Genomic DNA, 18,399 nt, shown 5'->3' on the forward strand with positions numbered 1-18,399 from the left:
CCATCTGTCCCAGACAGCTGACTCTTGCACTGAATGGGTACAAGGCTCAGAGTCAGACTAGCATGTCAGGTGCCCTCCATTCCCCATGGAGCTGTGACTCCAATGCAGGAAAAGCCTGTTTAGGAATTTCTGAACTTTCCAGGAGAGAGTAAGGATGAGAAGGAAGTGAAGTCTCACAGCAGACCTGGGCTGGAGGGTGGGGGGTTTAAAAACCTGAAAGGACTAGTCTTTTTCTCTCTTCTCCCACCTCCACCCCCCAAGGTCCCCCAGATGCTGAAGTGGGTCCTCAGCTCCCTGAGAAAAGAAGGCAGGACTCCTGTGCAGGTCCCTTTCCTCCCACTATGATACTCAGATAAACCTTGCAAACCTGAGACTCCAGGTCCCCAAAAGAGAAAAGCAAGTGTCCTTCACAAGACAGCAGTTCGTATTTTAAATGAACAAGTAGTTCAGGGGTTAAACCCCTTCTCTTTTGCCTTCTCCACCTGAGAGAGCGTTTGCTGGGGCTTGGCTTCTAACAGAGACTCATGCAGTGCTCTGCATCATATTCACCACCTCTCCCTGACACTGGAGCATGTCTGGGCATGCAGAAAAACCTGTTCCTCCTGTGCAACCCTGCCTCAGGCTGCAGCCTGATGGGAATTGTGTCTGTCTGGCTCTCAACACAAGGACCTTGCCTCTGCCAGGAGAAGTGGCTTAGATTTCAGGCAGTATCAAAATGGGAATTGTGTCCTCTGATCATCCTTACTTTGCCAGGAAAAGGGGCTCAGATTCTGATAGGCAGGAAAGAGTGTCTCTTTCTCCACCTTCGCCACTTCAGGTTAAAGCCTCAGGAGCACGTCAGGCCATCTATGATGCAAACAGAGGATTTTGAGGATTCCACTCCTCACAAAGCTGCACCATCATGGGGTTACAGAGAAGTGAGAAATCTCTTCCCATTTTCAAAATGATCCTGATTTACTGAGTAAAGCTCTGAATGATAGAATAAGTTGCTCCTACAGTACATATTTGCGTACTCGTGATTTTATATACCTCTATCATATCCCCTCTTAGTCTCCTCTTTTCCAAGCTGAAAAGTCCTAGCCTTTTTAATCTCACCTCATACGGGACCCGTTCCAAACTCCTAATCATTTTAGTTGCCCTTTTCTGAACATTTTCTAATGCCAGTATATCTTTTTTTCAGATGAGGGGACCACATCTGTACGCAGTATTCAAGATGTGGACGTACCTTAGATTTATACAAGGGCAATAAAATATTCTCAGTCTTATTCTTCGTCCCTTTTTCATGATTCCTAACATCCCATTTGCTTTTTTGACTGCCGCTGTACCTTGCGTGGATGTCTTCAGAGGACTATCCACAATGACTCCAAGATCTTTCTCCTGATTAGTTGTGCTAAATTAGCCCCCATCATATTGTATGTATAGTTAGGGTTATTTTTTCCAATGTGTATTACTTTATCCACATTAAATTTCATTTGCTATTTTGTTGCCCAATCATTTACTTTTGTGAGATCTTTTTGAAGTTCTTCAAAGTCTGCTTTGGTCTTAACTATCTTGAGCAGTTTAGCATCATCTGCAAACTTTGCCACCTCACTGTTTACCCCTTTCTCCAGATCGTTTATGAATAAGTTGAATAGGATTGGTTCCTAGGGCTGACCCTTGGGGAACACCACTAGTTACCCCTCTTCATTCTGAAAATTCAACATTTCTTCCTACCCTTTGTTCCCTGTCTTTTAACCAGTTCTCAATCCATGAAAGGATCTTCCCTCTTATCCCATGATAACTTAATTTACGTGAGAGCCTTTGGTGAGGGACCTTGCCAAAGGCTTTCTGGAAATCAAAGTACACTATGTCCACTGGATCCCCCTTGTCCACATGTTTGTTGGCCCCTACAAAGAACTCTAATAGATTAGTAAGACATGATCTCCCTTTACAGAAACCATATTGACTTTTGTGCAACAATTTATTCTTTTATGTGTCTGACAATTTTATTCTTTAATATTCTTTAAACTAATAACAATCACTCATCCTGAAGGGCTATATTGTACATCCGAATTTAAGGTTAGAAGCTATTGGGGGAACATTAAAGAAATGAATAGCTGAGATTTAAGAGAGGCTTTGCTGTCAGTCAGCATAGCAATCCATTCTTTGCTACCAACCCCAAGCGTATCCAAGAAAGGACTTTTACCCTAGCATAGGGAAAAATCTGTAGCAGAAGCTTTCAAAGAAAACTAGATGCATTTTCCTCAAAACCCATAAAATCCTCAGCATGACGCACACTGTTTGTGTACGAGAGCTCTCGGTTCCTGTACAACTCTCTTCCTTCTGATATACCCTCTACCACCAGCCTCTTAAGACTCTGCGTGCAGTCACAGAATGGCACAGGTCACATGTTATGCACCTATTCCCATGCATAGACAACATGTTAATCAGTACGCTGTCCAGAGAAACAAAGACCCCGTTAATAAAAGAACAGCTGCTGGAAAGGATTCATAGCCACCAGTTCTTCAACATCAAGATGACCTTTTTATCCGAGTGCTGAGAATTGTTCACCTATAGGTCAAAATAGACATGGCTATTGCCTTAATTTTACCATAGTGGTAAAGATTTGCCAAGATCCAAAACTTAATTGCATCATTCCCAAAGGGTCATCAGGAGCTAATTATCTCCAATGGCAGGGATTGCTGGTGCCATGCATTGACTTCATCCCCTGAGTGGGTTTCTCAAAGTACACCTCTTGAAATTCCTTCTAAAGACCTAGCACTTGATGTAGTGCAAAATTAGATGTCGTTCTCAGTTCACATCAAAAAGCCCCTTTGTGGGCAGGTAAATACAAACAATATGCGGAACACCAATCTAACTTTCACTCTAGATCCTTGCATACTCTCTATGGAAGCAAGTATAGTTGGAAGACAAATCTTAGAACAAATCCTTTTCAATTGACACCTGTATCAGGGTATACCTCTTCTAAAAACACACACACACACAAATATGGCCATATGGGATTGGAATAGTGATCTTGGGCTACGGGGTTGTTTCATTGCTGTGTAGACTTCTGGGATCGGGCTGGAGCCTGGACTCTAGAACTTTGAGGGATGGGAGGGTCCCATAGCTCGGGCTCCAGCCGAAGCCCAAAAGTTTACGCAGCAATGAAATAGCCCCACAAGTCCAAGTCGGCTGGCATGGGCCAGCCAAGGATTTTTCTTTGCTGTGTAGACATACCCTTGAGGTACAAGATTCTCCTTGGGAATGGAAATAATGTCTTGGGCAGGGAAGAATCTGCTACCTGTCTAGACAATGCATGTTCAGGATACAGAAAAGAAAAAACAGGAGAGTTGTGGTCCTCCTAATCCTCCTTTGACCCAGAAGGCACTTTGGACTTGATACTCAAGGATCTCACATTATACCTGCAGAAAATACCTAGATCTCTTGAAGCAGGACTCATTCATTCAGATCAGGAATAGCCTGGGCATCGGAAGAGAAGTATAGTTCAGCATGGATTCTCCATTAACCTTGGATACAGTTTGGTATCCATACAGAATTCAATTTCATGCATTGATATGGTCAAATTTATGTTTCTGGTGTGAAATGAATCAGCTTTTTGGGGCAGGGACTGTTTCATTTATGCAGTACCCAGCACAATGGGGCCTGATCTCTAGATGCTATTGTAATAAGAATAATATAATCCCAAAATTCTAGTGATCTAGAGTTTCTCCACAAGGTTTGATTGGAGTTCTACAACCAAACACCTTAGAAACATGGGTACCAGCCATTGCAGCATTTTGTAGACAGGCACATTGGATTCTCAATTTGAATACCAAATTTAATCATAATGGCAAATTAGACAAGCTCAGAGCTGGCCTTTCTAGTCCATTACCTCTGAATGCCAAGTTTTAGGATTTGTTCCCATATCCATAAGAGAACGACCTTGCTTTTGTGATGAGGAAAAGGTATTCTTATAGCTCCAGAAATCTTTGTTCAAGGTAAGTTCCTCTTTTCACAGTTCCTGGGAAATAGTTCTCCATTTTGTTTTAATTGTTGAAAGGCTGTGGCATTCCTAGAGCTCTGAAGATTTTCCTCAAGCATATGTAGTTACATATGCCAGTTGTACCCTGTTCATCTCATTCTATTCAAAATGTGTCAAGGTCTTATCTCCTCAAGGTTGCTGCAGGCAAGATGTTAAAATCCTGCAGCAGTTGGCCTGCTAGACATCTGGGAAACTTCACAGAAGTCCATGGAGGCACTTGGGCGGGGATGGAAGCGTATGAGCTTCATCTAAGGAAAATTTGCAAATTAAGTTTCTCATAGGACAGTGCTACTGGGTTGGTTCCCACATAAGTCCTTCGTTTATAAAGCTTTTGTTTTTATATGGGGGAACTTCCATTCCTGCCTATTGTTCTACTGTAATAATTAAACTGCTCATGCTTGCCCCCCCGTCTCTGCTGTTCACTGGTTACTACTTCTCTTTAGCAATGAATGAGGAGAGAAACTGTTCAAGAGAATCAGACATTTCTGACCTGATTTTCTTTCTGGTAACAGCTTGTCTTCAAATTCAACTCATTCTGGGAGCCTGGTGAACAACCAGAATATAAATAGATTTTTTTTTCTAAATGGAGATTTAGACATATATTGATTTAAAGTTAATTTAATCCGTTATATCAAGTTGTGTTAAGGCTAATAATTGGTTGCTGGAGTGTTTCTACAACTATGAAATATGGTGGTCACTGTACACACCTCTTCTGTTGGCCTGAGCTGAAAGGTAGAGCTTAGTGCCGGAGCCTCATCAACTTTAGACCAGCTTCCATAGGGTTGGGGGCATTAGCCCTTGAGTAATGAATTAGAGAGAAGCTCCTACCAAGAAAACGATCACATAAATTTCTCATTCTTGCCAATTGTTTACACTGCTCCAGCATGAACCCTACTGTTCTTTTATATCAAATCCCCTTCCACTCTGAATGGGCTGTTCCATCATGCCAGTCTCTCACCTTTCATTTTCTGAGATCTTTTTGGGCTTTTTACTCAGCTGAAGAGACTCTTTGTAATATAGTTATTGGATAATTGCATGGTACTGTATCTTATTGCTCATTTCTAGTATGTTTAGAACCCAAATAGAGTACTGTAAATCCCATTATAAAAATTCCATTACCCACATGCGTGCACGCAGCATTGAACAAGTGTTTTATAAACCAAACCTACCCCCTTTTACAGATTGTTTATTATAGGTGTGAACATAAATTGTGTGTTAACAGCTTCATTTTTTATGATACATTCTACAAAGTGGTTAGCAATCATTTTTAATCCAGATCATTGTTAAAATGAAATGGATTTAAACAGAGAAATCCAACATAATTCAGAGAGAACTGTTTTTATAACTAATTTATAATGCAGAGCCAAACATCTGCAGAATGCTTCTAGTCTATAATCACTCCAAGCAAATTCAAATTGAAATATATTAAATCTTTGACAAAATATCACACGTTTTCCTTCCTCGGCCATGTTTTCACCTCAAGAAAGGTGAATATAAGGACCAGTCTACATTGAAAAGTTAGGTCAACCCAGCTTTATCACTATGGGGTGTGAAAAATCCACATCCCTGAGTGATTTAGTTTTGGTGACCTAGTATAAACAACGCTAGGTTGACAGAAGAATTCTTCCGTCAACCTAGCTACTGCCTCTTGGGGAGGTGGATTAACTGCAGCAACAGGAGAATTCCTCCCACCTCGGTAGTGAGTGTCTGTGTTGCAGTGCTACAGCAGTGCTGCTGTAGCATTCTAAGTGTATTCATCTCCCGACTAAATGTCAGCAGAATCTTTCTAGGAGAGATTTACTGGCCACATTTACTTTTATCTCATAAACGAAGATTATGAGGGAGCAAAAAGGGTTGCTATCTTAGCATGATGTAATAAAAGTGTTAGTGAACGTTTATGAAAGTTTATGCTCAAATAAATTTTAGTCTCTATGGTGCCACAAGTACTCCTGTTCTTTCTGTGGATACAGACTAACACGGCTGCTACTCTGAAACCTGTTTAATAATTGTAATTCATAGAATGAATTCTAACACCTTTAACTTCTCTGCATACCTGAACCTTATCAGCTGTATTACAGATTTTTAGGATTGGATTGGAATCCTAAACTCTGAAATGGATTGATCAAACAAATTTATAGGACGTCCATCACTTACTCAGTTGCTGTCCCATCCTTTTTCTTGCTATGTGTTTCTTTCATAACTTCAAATCACAGTAGGCAAAATAATGGTAAAAATAGTCCTCTGACTTCTGTGTTCAGTTCCAAGCCCATGGAGCTAAACAGGAGAGAACTGTTTTTACTTGCTTGTTGATTAAAATAACCTGTCTATTACAAACATATGTAGCACATTCAGCTAAATGCAGCCATGATGTTCTGTGAAAGGTACATACTGTGAAATGCACTGAACAGCCTCGTATCCTTCTGTATGTCTCAACCTCTCTTATAAGCCTTAGCTAGAGTGTAGAAGTCGAGTAATGGCTAGAACTTCTGGAGAACAGAAAACCAAACTAAAAGTGACCCAGTATTATGACGAAATGGAATCCTTGGTGGTGACTGACTGCATGCAAATGAAAGCAAATCCTCAAAATAGAGCTTGTTTTCTTAAAATTTCAGAGAACATCACAGTTCATCCCTGTACATCCTGATTACAATTCATGCAGCAATACCAACTCAAAACAATTCTACCAGGTGATGCAATTCCATTATCTGTGGTATCTGAACATGTCTCTTGAGTGTAAGATAGTTTGTCTATTCTTTGTGGTTATCATAGTACAGTAAAAGCTGTTATCCGGCATTTTGGGGGAATGGAGGTTGCCAGTAAGCGGAAACACCAAGATATGCCCATTCCTTGAATACCGGGTCCAGTTCTGGCAACCCCATCTCAAAAAAGATGTATTAAAATTAGAAAAGGTACAGAGAAGGGCAACAAAAATGATTTGGAGTATGGAACAGCTTCCATCTAAAGAGGGATTAAAAAACTTAGAACTGTTCAGTTTAGAAAAGAGACTAGGTCTGTAAAATCGTGAATGGTGTGCAGAAAGTGGATAAGGAAGTATTATTTACCTCTTTACATAACACAAGAACCAGAGGTCAACCAGTGAAATTAATAGGCAGCACATTTAAAACAAGGCCAAAAGCATAACTAGGTTCAATAGATAAGTTCATGGATGATGAGCAGGGGTGCAATCCCATGCTCTGTGTTCCTAAACCTCTCACTAGCAGAAGCTGGGACTGGACAACCGGGGAATGGATCACTTGATGATTGCCCTGTTTTGTTCATTCCCTCAAAAGCATCTGGCATTGGCCACTGTTGGAAGACAGGACGCTGCACTAGATGCACCATTGGTTTGATCCAGAATGGCCGTTCTTGTGTTCAGAATTCTAACAGAGTAGTGAAACAAATATAGTTTATACAGTAGCTCTGGCCATGTCCTATTCTCGTGTCTGAATCCAGACTTCAGTTAATCATACAAATCATTACTGTTCAGATGTTCCATCTGCTAGTTACCTTCCTGCACTGGGACCTTTGCCATTTGGCTAGAGATGGTTGAGGCACTGGTGTCTAACAGCCAATGATACTGGGGTTAAAGATATTCTTTCTTTTAAGAGGATTTACCACCACTTCCTTTAAAATCATAGAAATATGTTTCTTCCACAAACTCACCACTGGCAAAGAAAAGCATAGTCACCGCCCAACTTTCCAAGAAAAAATGGTTGGGTTGGTACAGGAAGTGGGCACAAGTCCAACACACATTACTGTGGGGAGTTCGGAATTGGAAATATTCAGACTGAGGAATTTGAAACATCAGATTGGGCTGCAACCTTCGTGACTGCACAGGGGAGGTTTGGATCAACTGGAAAATCCAAAATATCTTCTTGTAAGCCCGCAAAACCCCAAAAAAATAATTTCTTAACAGGTGCTATTGGCATTGGTGTGAATGACTTGATTAACAATTAAATTTGTCTGTGACTGAAAGACATGACCAAATATTTCAGAAACACTACTCCGGTAGTCTCAGGTAGCTTCCATTGCTGACTTGTTCTAGAATAGCAGGCTACAGTGAGAACAAACAGACATCAAAGTTAATCACTATGATTATAATAGTCTATAGAGATGATGATTATCACCTGTGATACACGTCTCTTGGCCTGCAACATCTCTTGAAGTTTGATCAAATACATGTTTGGAGTGAAAACAGAACATTTGCATTCATAGGGCAGGAACCCTATCCCAGTACTGAAACTGAAAATATAATCTAGTATCCCTAAAATCAACGAGATTAGGTTGCACATGTGGCCCCACTCAAGTGCAGTTATATTAACATAATAGATAAACTAGAGGCAAGTCTCAAAGCCAAATCCCCCTCTCAATCCCCAGATTCTGAAATAGTGATTTGAAGAGTCAGATGTTATGGTTTAGCAATTCCCCCTCCAACCCCCAAAACTTAAACTGTTCACAAAGGATTTAGGGTCTTTTTAAAGCTTGGCTTTAATTAAGTGTATTCGGGAACCTATGCAGAGTAAGCCAACTATTCTCCCCCATCCCTTTCTTATTTTTGTCTTCAACCCTGAATTATAAAAAGTTATAGAGGACTTCCAAAATGGACTTGAATTATCACATAGGCAGGTCTAGAGAAAGCACACCAGATCGGTTCTTTTGGTACCTCAGAGACTAACAAATTTATTTGAGCATAAGCTTTCATGAGCTACAGCTCACTTCATCGGATGAATGCAGTGAAAAATACAGTGGGGAGATTTATATACACAGAGAACATGAAACAATGTGTGTTACTGTACACACTGTAATGAGAGTGATCAGGTAAGGTGAGCTATTACCAGCAGGAGGAGAAGAAAAAAACCTTTTGTAGTGATAATCAAGGTGGGCCATTTCCAGCAGTTGATAAGAACGTCTGAGGAACAGTGTTTGTGTGGGGGGAGTAAACATGGGGAAATGGTTTTACTTTGTGTAATGACCCATCCACTCCCAGTCTTTATTCAAGCCTAAGTTAATGGTGCCCAGTTTTCAAATTAATTCCAATTCAGCAGTCTCTCGTTAGAGTCTGTTTTTGAAGTTTTTTAGTTAAAGAATTACAAACTTTTAGGATTGTAATCGAGTGATCAGAGAGATTGAAGTGTTCTCCAACAGGTTTTTGAATGTTCTAATTCTTGACGTCTGATTTATGTCCATTTATTCTTTTATGTAGAGACTGTCCAGTTTGGCCAATGTACATGGCAGAGGGGCATTGCTGGCACATGATGGCATATATCACATTGGTAGATGCGCAGGTGAACAAGCCTCTGATAGTGTGGCTTGTGATTAGGCCCTATGATGGTGTCCCCTGAATAGATATGTGGACAGAGTTGGCAATGGGCTTTGTTGCAAGGATAGGTTCCTGGGTTAGTGTTTTTGTTGTGTGGTGTATGCTTGCTGGTGATTATTTGCTTCAGATTGGGGGGCTGTCTGTAAGCAAGGACTGGCCTGTTTCTTTTGGTAACCCTCAGTGGGATCAGAGGGTAATGGCTTGTAGAAAGTGGTGTTGGAGAGCTGTCTAGCAGCCTTTTGTTCATATTCCGACCCTATTCCTGATGACGACAGCACCTCCTTTGTCAGCCTATTTGATTATGATGTCAGAGTTGTTTCTGAGGCTGTGGATGGCATTGTGTTCTGCACGGCCGAGGTTATGGGACAAATGATGCTGCTTTTCCACAATTTCAGCCCGTGCTTGTCGGCAGAAGCACTCTATGTAGAAGTCCAGTCTGTTTCGACCTTCAGGAGGAGTCCACCCAGAATTCTTCTTTTTGTAGTCTTGGTAGGAAGGTCTCGGTGGGTTAGTATGTTGTTCAGAGGTGTGTTGGAAATATTCCTTGAGTCGGAGATGTTGAAAATAGGATTTTAGGTCACCACAGAACTGTATCATGTTCGCGGGGGTGGAGGGGCAGAAGAAGAGGCCCCAAGATAAGACAGATTCTTCGGCTGGGCTCAGAGTACAGCTGGATAGATTAACAATATTGCTGGGTGGGTTAAGGGAACCGCTGTTGTGGCCCCTTGTGGCATGTAGTAGTTTAGATAGTTTAGTGTCCCTTTTCTTTTGTAGAGAAGCAAAGTGTGTGTTGTAAATAGCTTGTCTAGTTTTTGTAAAGTCCAGCCATGAGGAAGTTTGTGTGGAAGGTTGGTTTTTTATGAGAGTATCCAGTTTTGAGAGCTCATCCTTAATCTTTCCCTGTTTGCTGTATAGGATGTTGATCAGGTGGTTCAGCAGTTTCTTTGAGAGTGTGTGGCACAATCTGTCAGCATAGTCTGTGTGGTATGTAGATTGTAATGGATTTTTTTACCTTCAGTCTCTAAGGTGCCACAAGTACTCCTTTTCTTTTTGCAGATACAGACTAACACGGCTGCTATTCTGAAATAGATCTGTTCATCTGACATATTTGTCTGACAAAAGGTCAAAGCAATAGTGCCCCGATCTGTGCTCTAGCACATCTTAAACTCTCAGAGCATGGAATTCACTGACTGCTAACTACACAGATTAATGAGTGTGTCTGTTGCTGGTTCCTCTGGATGTAACTTGAGGTCCTCAAATTCCCCTACTTGTTCTTAGGGTATGTCACCACTACAACAGTCGATCATTTTTAACGTGTTAGTTAATATAATTGAAAACAGTAGTAGTGTGTAGACAAGGAACAAATGTTCCTAACCATGTTTAATCCTGGGGGGGCAGGGTCAAGGAATAACTGAGTTAAACTAGGAATAAATGTTCTTTGTCAACACTACAATCATGTTAATTAATACATGTTAAAAATGATGAGTGGTGATAACGAAGACAGAACTTTAATTCCTGCAATAACAGATAAACCTCCCACACAACTCTGATTTTTGCCTTTCCATCCAGACCCTGTTTGTAATAATTCTTCTGATAACCTTTAGGAGCTATTCTTTTGTTCACTGAGTATCTCAGTTCTTACTGGTAAAGGTTACTTCTCTGTTAACCCTTCCTCAGTATTTAAACGACTGATTTTAAAAATAAACGCATATAGGTAATGCACCACTGTTCATTGTCTCTTGTCTGCCCACACTCCCGCTTTCAGAGTGAGTTTGTCCCTTAGAAAAAAGTAAAGTCCTAGACAACACATCTTCGCAGCAATTAGTTTGACCTGGGCTTGCATTCAATGTCCATATAAGCATTATTAATCTGAAACATATAAGGCAAAATAGGCTGTGCTGACAGTTGTCCTAGGGACAAGTAATTTTCCTAAGTTAACTGTACTGATTCAAATTATGTACAGTACTTGTATCTGGGTCCTATGAAAGGCAAGTCAGACATTTCCTTTGTGTACATCAGACAAAAACAGCCCCTCTACTGCTACTGACAGAGAAGAGAAGAATATTTTTAAAAGTGGAATTGTAAAGATAAGGTAAGGTAAGAATCCTCTCATTGTCATCCCTAGGTATATATAGCTTCCAGACCCAGCTGTCAGGTTCTGAGAGTTTAACCAAGCACCCACGCTATATATAAGCTAACACACAATGTCGTCTTGAGAGATCTCCCACCGAGAAGGAGAGAGCAGATCTGCAATGTACTTTGGGATGCAGCTGATGAGAGACCCTCAGAATGGACACAACTTGAACTGTGCTGATGGTTTATGGACCCACCAGGAAGCCTGGGGCTCCCAAAACAAACTTTCATAAAAGAACAGGATATTTTAATGAACCACCAACCTGATTGAAAAGGAGTTGTCAGGTGACTGGAAACAAAGGGGGGAGAAAAAGTTAACACTTAAGATAATTAGAAAACATTCCAAATAATAAGTGTTAAGCTGAACCACCCCTTTTGTGGTTTGCTTGCTACCAATTTCTATTGCTAGCATCAAAAGAACAGGAGTACCTGTTGTGGCAGGTAAGGTTGTGGCACCTTAGAGACTAACAAATTTATTAGAGCATAAGCTTTCGTGAGCTACAGCTCACTTCATCGGATGCATAGAATGGAACATATAGTAAGATATATACACACACACACACACACACACACACACACACAAGTTGGATCTTACTATATGTTCCATTCTATGCATCCAATGAAGTGAGTTGTAACTCATGAAAGCTTATGCTCTAATAAATGTACAAGGCCTTGTCTACACTACAAAATTAGGTCGAATTTATAGAAGTTGGTTTTGTAGAAAGCGTTTTTATACAGTCAAGTGTGTGTGTCCCCACACAAATGCTTTAAGAGCATGTAGTCAGTGGAGTGTGTCCACAGTACCGAGGCAACTATTGACTTCCGTAGCTATCCCACAATTCCCGCAATCTCCACCACCCATTTGAATTCTGGGTAGAAATCCCAATGCTTGATGGTGCTAAAATATTGTTGCGGGTGGTCCTGGGTACATATCGTCAGGCCCCACTTCCCCCATCTGTGAAAGCAAGGGCAGACAATCATTTTGCGCCTTTTTTCTTGAGTTACCTGTGCAGATGCCAAAGCATTGCAAGCATGGAACCTGCTCAGCTAACCGTCATCGTATGTTTCCTGGGTGCTGGCAGATGCGGTACTGACTTGCTACGCAGCAGCAGTTTATTGCCTTTTGGCAGTAGACAGTGCAGTGTGACTAGTAGCCATCATCGACGTAGTCCAGGGTGCTCTTTTAACCAACCTCGATGAGGTCGGGGCGCCTGGGCAAACATAGGAGTGACTCAGCCAGGTCATTTCCCTTTTAAGTTTCATCTCATGGTGATTCAGTCCTACCAGCAGTAGGCCAGCAGAAGACGATGGCCAACAGTCATACTGCACTGTCTTCTGCCGAGCACCCAGGAGGAGATGATGGCTAGCAGTCGTACTGCACAGTCTACTGCCAGCAAGATGTATAAAGATAGATGAAGTGGATCAAAACAAGAAATAGACCAGATTGGTTTTGTATTCATTTTCTTCTTTCTCCCTCCATGAAATCAAGGGCCTGCTAAACCCAGTTTTGAGTTCTATCCTTGAGGGGGCCATTCTGTTTCTTGCAAAGCCACCCCCTTTGTTGATTTTAATTCCCTGTAAGCCAACCCTGTAAGCCATGTTGTCGGTTGCCCCTCCCTCCATCAGAGTAATGGCAAACAATCGTTTCATGCCCTTTTCCCTGGATTACCCGAGCAGGAGCAGATGCCATAGCACAGCAAGCATGGAGCCCGTTCAGCTCACCACAGCAGTTATGACCATTGTAAACACCCCGCGCATTATCATGCAGTGTATGCAGAACCAGCACCTGAAGAACCAGGCGAGGAGGCGACGGCATCGTGGTGATGAGGACATGAACACACTTTTCGCTAGAACTGCGTTCCCCCGCAATTTGGAGATCATGGTGTTAATGGGGGCAGGCTCATGCCGTAGAATGGCGATTCTGGGCCCGGGAAACAAGCACAGAGTGGTGAGACCACATAGTGTTGTGGGTCTGGGATGATTCCCAGTGGCTCTGAAACTTCCGCATGGGTAATGGCACTTTCATGGAACTTTGACTTGCTTTCCCCTGCCCTGAAGCACAAGAATACCAAGATGAGAGCAGCCCTCACAGTTGAGAAGCGAATGGCAGTAGCCCTGTAGAAGCTTGCAATGCCAGACAGCTACTGGTCATTCGGGAATCAATTTGGAGTGGGCAAATCTACTGTGGGGTTATTGTGATGCAAGTAGCCAATGCAATCATTGAGCTGCTGCTATCAAAGGTAGTGACTGTGGGAAATGTGCAGGTCATAGTGGATGGCTTTGCTGCAATGGGATTCCCTAACTGTGGTGGGGCTATAGACGGAACACACATCCCTATCTTGGGACCGGACCACCAGGGCAGCCAGTACGTAAACCGCAAGGTGTACTTTTCAATGGTGCTGCAAGCACTGGTGGATCACAAGGGATATTTCACCAACATCAACGTGGGATGGTTGGGAAAGGTTCATGACGCTTGTGTCTTCAGGAACTCTGGTCTGTTTAAACTGCTGCAGGAAGGGATTTACTTCCCAGACCAGAAAATAACTGTTGGGGATGTTGAAATGCTTATAGTTATCCTTGGGGATCCAGCCTAGCCCTTAATGCTCTGGCTCTTGAAGCCATACACAGGCATCCTGGACAGTAGTCAGGAGCTGTTCAACTATAGGCTGAGCAATTGCAGAATGGTGGTAGAGTGTGGATTTGGACATTTAAAGGGTCGCTGGCGCAGTTTACTGACTCGCTCAGACCTCAGCGAAACCAATATTCCCATTGTTATTGATGCTTGCTGTGTGCTCCACAATCTCTGTGAGAGTAAGGGGAAGACGTTTATGGTGGGGTGGGAGAATGATGAAAACTGCCTGGCCTCTGAATATGCGCAGCCAGCCACCAGGGCAGTTAGAAGAGCACAGCAGGAAGCGGTGCACATCAGAGAAGCTTTGAAAACCAGTTTCATGACTGGCCAGGGTACTGTGTGACACTTCCATTTTTCTCCTTGATGAAAACCCGCCCCCTTGGTTGACTCTAATTCCCTGTAAGCCACCTGCCCTCCCGCCTTCAATCACAGCTTGCTTGCAAAGGAAATAAAGTCACTATAATTTAAAAAACATGCATTTTTTATTAATTGATTTTAAAAATAGGGAGTAACTCACAAGGTAGCCTGGGTGGGGTGTGGGAGGAGGGTAGGAGGGAAGGAAAAGACCACTTTAAAACTTGTTGAATGCCAGCCTTCTGTTGCTTGGCCTGTCCACTGGGGTGGAATGGTTGGGTGCCCAGAGCCTCCCACCCCGTGGTCTTGGGCGTCTGGGTGAGGAGGTTATGGAAGTTGGGGAGGAGGGAAGGTGGTTAAACAGGGGCTGCAGTGGCAGTCTGTGATCCTGCTGCCATTCATGAACCTCCATCAGACGCCGGAGCATGTCCATTTGATCCCACAGTAGCCCCAGCGTTTCCTCATGCCTCCTCTGATCTTCCTGCCACCACCTCTCCTCACATTCATCGGCCACCGTCCTGTACTCTGCTATTGTATCCCTCCACGCAGCTTTGTCAGTGCCGGACAATTGCATGAGCTCAGAACACGTCATCGCGCGTGCGGTTTTTTTGCCGCCTTATCTGAGATAGCCTTTGGGATGGAGGAGGGAGGTTTGAAACATTTGCAGCTGCTGGAGGAAAAAAAGGGAGTGAAGTATTTAAAAAGATACATTTTACAGAACAATGGCTATACTCTTTCATGGTAAACACTATTCACATTACATAGCACATGTGATTTTGGTACAAGGTCGCATTTTGCATCTTATGTTGAGTGCCTGTGGCTTTGGTTTTAGAGATCACACACGCAGGGGCAGGCAACAGAATTCAGCTTGCAGGCGGCCATGGTAAGCCATAGTCTTTCGGCTTCTGCAACCTTCATAACAGTAGCCCCCTCCTTTCCTATACCAAGCAAAGCCCGTTGAGTTGGCCATTTAGTGCTGCAGTTTTCCTGTTAATGTGCAGCAGCAGAAACCAAACTAGCCCCCCCTCATCCAATTCTCTGGGATGATCACTCCCCCCCCCACCGCCTGGCTGGTATCAGGGAAGATCCCTGCTAGCCAAACGCAAACAGCTCAGCGCCAATGGCCCCCCTCCCACCGCATGGCTAACTGTGGGGAGGATTTCTTTTCAGCCACAGGCAAACAGCCCAGTAGGAACGGGCACCTGTGAATGTCCCCTTAATCAAATTCCCCTATTTCAACCAGGTTACCATGAACAATATCACTCTGCTGAGGATAACACAGAGAGATAAAGAATGGATGTTGCTTGAATGCCAGCAAACACGGGACCATACGCTGCCAGGCTTTGTCATGCAATGATACTAGATTACTTGCTACTAGCATGGCGTGGTAAGGGGTCCTACCATGGAGGACTGAATAAGGCTGCTCTCCCCAGAAACCTTCTGCAAAGGCTTGTAGAGTACCTCCAGGAGAGCTTCATGGAGATGTCCCTGGAGGATTTCTGCTCCATCCCCAGACATGTTAACAGACTTTTCCAGTAGCTGTACTGGCCATGAATGCATGCTCCCAAGTCCTCAGGGCTCCCTAATCATTAAAAAAACACTTGCTTTTATAACGTGTATTATATTTAGAAAGGTACACTCACCAGAGGTCACTTCTCTGGCTTCATTAGGTTGGGAGGGTATTTCAGTCAGGGTTATAAAAAGATCCTGGCTGTCGGGGAGAACAGTGTGCTGTGTGCTCTCCTCAAGCTCCTCCTTCTCATCTTCCCCATCTGCAAAATCCTCAGCCATGGCAGAGAGTACCCCATCATTGGAGTCTACGGACAGGGGTGGGGTAGTGGTGGTGGCCCACCCTAGAATTGCATGCAGCTCAGCATAGAAGCAGCATGTCTGGGATGCTGTCCCGGAGCGTCTGTTTGATTCTTTGGTTTTCTGGTACACTTGTCTGAGCTCCTTAAGTTTCACGCAGCACTGTGTTGCATCCCTGATGTAGCCTCTGTCCCTCATGGCCTCTGAAATGTTTTGGTATTTTGTCTTTTGGAACGTAGTTCTGATGGCACGGATTCCTCTCCCCATACAGCGATCAGATCCAGTACCTCCCATTTGGTCCATGCAGGAGCTCTTTTTCAATTCTGGGACTGCATGGTCACCTGTGCTGATGAGCTTGCCTGGCCAAACAGGAAATGAGATTCAAAAGTTCCCGGGGCTTTTCCTATACACCTGGCCAGTGCATCTGAGTTCAGAGCACTGTCCAGAGCGGTCACAATGGTGCACTGTGGGATAGCTCCCGGAGGCCAATACCTTCGAATTGCATCCACACTAACTCTAATTTGAAATGGCAATGTTGATTTCAGCGCTAATCCCCTCATTGGGGAGGAGTACAGAAATCGGTTTTAAGAGCCCTTTATGTCAAAAAAAAATGGCTTTGTTGTGTGGACGGGTGCAGGGTTAATTCAGATTTAACGCTGCTAAATCCGACATAAACTCGTAGTGTAGAACAGGCCTTAGTCTCTAAGGTGCCACAAGTACTCCTGTTCTTTTTGCGGATACAGACTAACATGGCTGCTACTCTGAAACCTGTCATATTGCTATCCTGACATTCATGGCAGAGGGATGTCTGGATATCTTGCTACAAGTGTTTGTTAAAGATGCTCCCACAAACCAGCAGAATTTTCCAATGAAGTTACTCATGATCTAATTCCATTAGTAGCAGAATTTGGTCTCAAAGACCTTACCATGAAACACAACCACTGTGCAGGCTTCTAGTTCCCAGAGGAACTCCATCTTGAAGATTATTTCTCCTATAGTATAGCACTCAAATGATCTCTAAAGGGAAATGCAGGAAACTTTACTGCATGTCCTATTCAATTTTCATTATTCACTCTAAGAAAGAGAACATACCCAAAATATCCAGTTCTGTTTTAGTTAAGAGGAAAGTTAATCTCTCTCCCCCTGATTGACAGATGGCATATCTAGTTTTGCCTTTCTAAAGTGGAACTTCAAAACCTGCTTTCTCTGTCTCTGCACAGAAAAGATTAATTTCCAATGAAAGGAAAACATCTTGAGTGGAAAGAAAAGGAGTACTTGTGGCACCTTAGAGACTAACAAATTTATTAGAGCATAAGCTTTCGTGAGCTACAGCTCACTTCATCAGAGTGGGTTAGATTTCTTTTGTCTGAGAGGAGGGGGCATATGTGGGAAAGAAGAGGGAGTGCATGACAGTGAGAATTTAAAATCATGGTCAATCAAGCCATAGTGGAATCCCGCTGAACTTCTGTACCCACACAGGACTACAATCACAGACAAGGAACATCCAGTTCAGAAGGAAAGAAGAAAAGACGGAATAGATGAATGAATAAAGCAGCAAATATAAGAAGAAATAACACGAGGATGACAGTTGAATAATTAGAAACTCCTAGTCTTGGTTATGTGTACACTCTAAGCTCTGCTATATGAAACAAAGGAACTCTCTCTAAAGGATTTTGAACAAGAGTACAGGAAAATGAGCTACTTTCCTTATAAGGACTTGCAAATGACACCCCTGTTTTCTGGAATCTGTTTTTTCACCATAAACCCCACAGAGTTTTTCCCTGCCTTGGTTTCCAGAGACCTTATTCTTCAGTTACACTGAGGTAACATTTAGTGACTCTTAAAGGGAAGCTGCAGCTTCTCCCTCCTCTCCCATTGCAGTGTTCTTTTTTTGGTCTTAATTATCCTTGGATTTTTTCCCCTCCCACTCTCCATCTTGTGTAGGTGGTAGTCTCTTGGCATGGTTATCACTCAGCAAATCAAAGCAGCCACATACTCTGACTTCCAGCTGTAATGTGAACAAGGAAGCAGGAGACTCCCATACCTTGCCTACGTTGAAAAAACATTAAAATAAAAGTATATTCCCATCAGTTCAGCTAAACCAAAGCTACTGTGTAGACAAGGCTA

This window comes from Dermochelys coriacea, chromosome 2 (assembly GCF_009764565.3).
Source record: "Dermochelys coriacea isolate rDerCor1 chromosome 2, rDerCor1.pri.v4, whole genome shotgun sequence".
Taxonomy (NCBI): domain Eukaryota; kingdom Metazoa; phylum Chordata; order Testudines; family Dermochelyidae; genus Dermochelys; species Dermochelys coriacea.